At 39.6% G+C, this 5,213-nt stretch overlaps 1 pseudogene; it reads right to left on the bottom strand.

The window, feature by feature from the left end:
* Nucleotides 1-412: 412 nt before the first annotated feature.
* LOC132284058 (small nucleolar RNA R71) lies at nucleotides 413-511 on the bottom strand (annotated as a pseudogene).
* Nucleotides 512-5,213: the final 4,702 nt, after the last annotated feature.

Raw genomic sequence — 5,213 nt, 5'->3', positions numbered from 1 at the left:
AAGGCAATCAAGGTGCCCATGCTGCACCTTCAATTGCTAATCGTCCCCTTACTTTAAGAGATCACTATGTGCCTAATGAATATAATGCACCCACATGTATTCAATTACCATCATTTAGAGTACACTACTATGAGATCAAACCACAAACCATACAAATACTTCCTAACTATCATGGACTTCCAAGTGAAGAACCTTACAAGCATTTAGATGAGTTTCTTGAAGTATTTTCCACTGTAAAATATACAGACATGCCGGAAGAGGTCTTAAGGCTTAAACTTTTTCCATTCACCATTAAAGACAAGGCAAAATATTAGTTTAACAATCTTATGCCTTTTTCAATAACTTCTTGGGTAGAAATGCAACAAGAGTTCTTGAAGAAGTACTATCTGGTTTCTAAGACTAATGCCATGAGAACTTCAATTAGGGAATTTTCACATGGGGATGGGAAAACATTTCATGAGGCATGTGAACGCTTTAATGAATTGCTTAGGAAGTGTCCACATCATGACATGCCCAAATAGCAATTAGTTCAATATTTCTTTGAGAGCTTATCGGACAATTACAAAGGCATGGTTGATGCTTCCATGGGTGGCTCTTATATTGATAGGCATGAGGATGATGTGTGGCGTCTCTATGAAAGCATTAGTGAAAACTCTTTGCACCGTACCTTATCTTCAAAGAATGGTAGAAATTCTAGTGATAGGAAGAATGTCGGCTTACATCAAGTCGACCACTCCAATGAAATTGCCGCCGAGATGAAATCATTTTCTCAAAGGTTTGATCAATTCTTGATCAACCAAAACTCGGTGAATCAAGTATCTTCCTTCCCTAACCATTCCCATCATGCATCTAATGAGACATGTATGACTTGTTCAAGTGTTTTACATTCTACTTCCAATTGTCCTCATGGACATGTGCAAAGTGAGCATCATGAACAAGTAAATACAACATTTGTGAATAAAGGGAACAATCCTTATGGCAATCACTACAATCCTAGTTGGAGAAATCACCCGAACTTCTCTTGGAAAAGCCAAGGGGAGGGTTCAAACCCTTCCCAAGGTGGTTTTCAAGGAAAGTACCTTCCACCTCCAATGCAAAGCCAAGGTTCCCAAGGTTTTAGATCATCATACCAATCACAAGGAAACCAATTTTTAAATTCTCATTTCCCCAATCAATCATATTCCTAAGGAAATGTTAGAAGTCCCGCTTTTGAAGAGAAAGTTTTGACCGCTTTGGGCACTTTAGAGGCAAACACTCAATTTCTTCATTCTCACTCTCAATCTATTGCAAAGCTAGAAACCCAAGTTGGGCAAATAGCTAGCACTTTAAATACTAGAGAGAAAGGGAAAATGCCTTTGAATACCCCACAAAAGCAATAATGTGTTGTGGAGACTCATTCCGAGACTCATTCCTCATCGGAATGTCACACAATAGAGCATGTAAATGTGGTGACTAACTTGAGAAGTGAAAAGATTGTGGACAACCAAGTGGGTATGTCTAATGAAGAGAGTGAACCGGTGCAACCAAAAGTTAACACCCGTCCCATTTCATATCATATTCCTCCTTCATTGCATATGCATGACAATATAAATGAGAAAGTTATGAAAAGTGATTTGAAAAGTTATTTTGAAAAGTGATATTTGCAAAATGATTTGAAAACTTCTTGTGTTAAAGAGACTTCAAAGAAAAATTCTGAAAAGATTTTTGAACCAAAAGCTCCATTTTCGGATGCCTTAAAATGATCCATTTCAAATAACAAGAAAAAGGCCAAAGTAAATGAAATCATGGATGTGTTTAGGCAAGTGAAAGTCAATCTTTTACTTTTGGATACAATCAAGCAAATTCTGGCTTATGCCAAATTCTTGAAAGACTTGTGCACCCAAAAGGGGAAGAACAAAAGCCAAGCACCTAGGAAAGTGGTCTTAACCGAGCAAGTGAGCTCAAGTTTGCAACATAACACTCTTCCAAAGTTTAAGGACCCTGATTCACCTACCACTTCATGCATCATTGGTGATCATATCATTAATCGGGCTCTTCTTAACCTAGGAGCAAGTGTTAATCTTCTTCCATACTCGGTGTATGTCAAATTAGGCTTAAGAGACTTGAAACCGATGTCTGTGGTTTTACAACTTGTCGACCGATCCATCAAAAAGCCTAGGGGTATCATTGAGGACGTGTTGATTAAAATTGATAAATTCTTCTTTCTCGTTGATTTCGTTGCCATTGACATGGAATCGGTTCCAAATCCTAAGAGCCAAATTCCTGTTATCCTTGGCCGTCTTTTCTTGGCAACCGCGAATGCCAACATTAATTGTAGGATGGGGATAATGAAGATTTTATTTGGCCACATGAAGGTAAAGTTGAATATTTTTAATCCAACCCCCAATTCATTTGACAAGCATGAAGAAGTGAATGTTGTAGAGAAATGTCATGACCTTAAAAGTGAAGGAATTGAGTTATTATGTGAGACCAAAATTTCAACAAGTCCATCTTCAACCTTGAAACCAAAGAAAGTTGTTTCAAAATCTTGTTTTGAAAGGGCGTGGAAGCCCAAAGATTGTCTTGACCAAGGACCGAAAACATCTTTTAAGCTTAATCCAACACGTTCCTTAAAGAACCATTTGTTGGGTGGAGTTCAAAGCACTTATCACCCCATCAAGTAGGGGATGCACTACAAGATGTTTGATCTGGGCTAAAATAACCCAACATCTTGCTAGAGACGTTAAAGACTAGCAAGACATTTCGTTGGGTGTCAAAACCCTATTTCTCCCTCATTTCTATCTTTAATTTCATTTCTTGCGAAGTCTTGATATTGGCTTTGGGTTCATATACATTGCTAGGAACTGTGATTAGGATTGCATGTACTTTCATGTTGAAATTGATCATTTGCATAAGTTTGATCGATCTCAAAATGAGTTCGATCGATCGAACTTCCCACCTGCATCAAACCTTCATCCAAATCACTCTTTGTCCAATGGTTCGAACAAAACCTGCATATTTCAGCTCTCTGTCCCATCATTCGAACTTGTTCCTAGATCGATCTTAAATTCTTTGATCGATCCAACTTTATCTTGGATCGATCTTCAGTTCCAACACTTAGGAAAATTTGCAACCTGCATCCACCTGCACCGAAAAGCCTCTCTGTCTAATAGATCGAACATTTCTTCAATTCTATGCATTTTCGATCGATCGAAGGTATTCTGTGATCGATCTTGGGGAGATCGATCTCTGTTCTTTGTTTTTCAATTTTGACTTTGTTTTGACTTTGTTTTAATTTCAAAATTTTCAAAAAAAAAAAAAAAAAATATTTTATTATTTAATTTTTATTGTCATTTTTTTTTTGTTTTTGTTTATTTAAAAAAAAAAAAAATACATTGAGGAGAGATCGATGTCAGTTCGATCGATCTGAGGATTCAGTTCGATCGATCAAATTGGCAAGGGAATGTTTTTAAAAAATGGAACCCGAGGGTTTGAAGATCGATTTCAAAAATCGATCTAACCCTCTTCCAAGCCCTATCCCTCGTCGCCGCTGCGCACCCACTCTTCTCCATCTTCGGCGAGCATCCCAGGCGTCGAATCACTCTCTCTCCTCTCGGATCTTGATTCGCATCTCACCCCCTTCGTATCTCCATTTCTCTCTTGATTCCGGTGAGATCCGAACCTCCATCTTGTGATTTCAAGCTTTAATTTGATGCATACATGTTTTAAATGCTGGATCTAAGCTATTTTGATGTTAAAAATCTCCATTGATGAAGTTTGAAGCTCTTTGTATATATATGTATATATGTCTTTGTATTTTTCTTGATTTTGATTTGTTTTTTTGGGAGTATGGGCCTCATAAAGTGATTAGGATTGATGCTTTGTTGTGTTGATGGGCGCACGACCTTGTTCGTGAAGGCCCCATGCCATCCACGTCACAGATCTATGACTACTCATGTTCTTCGCTCAGTTTAATCGATCGAACCTCTTTCTCAGATCGATGTAGGGAGATCAATCAAACTTAGTTTCTCAGTTTCTCAGATCGATCAAGTGAGATGGATCTCACATTTTTTGTGATCGATCGAACTTCACAGATTTCATATACACATTCCATGCATCTTATCTTGTGTCTATGCTATCTCATTCATGCCCAATGCCTGTGATTTTCCACATTGGATGCATTTTACACTTATGCTGCTTAGCATGTTCACATCCTGTCACTTCCATAGATTCATGTTATTTATCTATTTTGTCTATCTTACTTGACATATATGATTCTATTTTGTGCTTTAATTCTTTATATCGGCACTGACTTCCTTTGCAAGTTTCCTTTTATTTTGCAGGCCAGGGCTAGGGTCAAGACTACAGCTTGCGGACACTATCACCGCCGGGGCAGGCCGAGTTTGGATGATGAGGCCGGTCCATCTCATGCCCAGGACCCCATACAGGAGGAGCCAGCGGAGCCCACACAGTCTCCCCATTCTGACAGTAGATTACACTCTGATGCTGGAGCATCTCCTTCTCATTCGGCTGAGGCTGAGTATACTTCACCTCCATCAGCTCAGCCAGCTCAGGAGCTAGATCGGCCATTACCTAGATACTCACGCCTTTCAGTGGCGTATGTGTCGGTCTTCGATATAGACTTCTTTTCCCGATCGGTACTTACCCGATCAGCCTATGATGATATATTACAGAGAGGCCTTGCAGTCATTCTTGCCCCTGTCATAGACCTGGTGTACCAGAGGCTAGTACGAATTTTTTCCAGAACCTCCGGCCTGCCCCGCGTAACACGGCAGAGTTGAGGACCACCATTGATGGTCATTTGATTTATATTACAGTGGATACATTGTCCAGATCTTGCCACTATCCACATCACTGCACTCCATAGCTATAGGACACATACCCCACTTTCTACAGGCCATCATATGCGAACATGGCTGTAACGACCCGGGTTTTGATTCAACCTGGTGGGTCAGTGATGAACCGAGGATTGACCCGATAACGGATCTAGATGTGGAAGCAAGGAACAAAACAATGGTCTCCCACGGCACAACATACCTCTAAGACGCTAAGATGACCTTCCATGAGGTCAAGGAACTCAAAGAAGCAAAGTGTGAAGGCAAAAGATCGAAAAAATAACAATTAAGCCCCCAGGGGCAAGGTAGTTATTTCTGAAAGTATGGATTCAAGTGTCATCAAGCACACCACTGGAAAGACAATGAAAAATTAATCAA

This window comes from Cornus florida, unplaced genomic scaffold (assembly GCF_030987335.1).
Source record: "Cornus florida cultivar Cherokee Brave unplaced genomic scaffold, ASM3098733v1 CherokeeBrave_3.0.0_Hap2_Chr01, whole genome shotgun sequence".
Taxonomy (NCBI): Eukaryota; Viridiplantae; Streptophyta; class Magnoliopsida; order Cornales; family Cornaceae; genus Cornus; species Cornus florida.
Note: the sequence above shows the minus strand (reverse complement) of the source record. Positions and strands in the feature narration are given on the sequence as shown.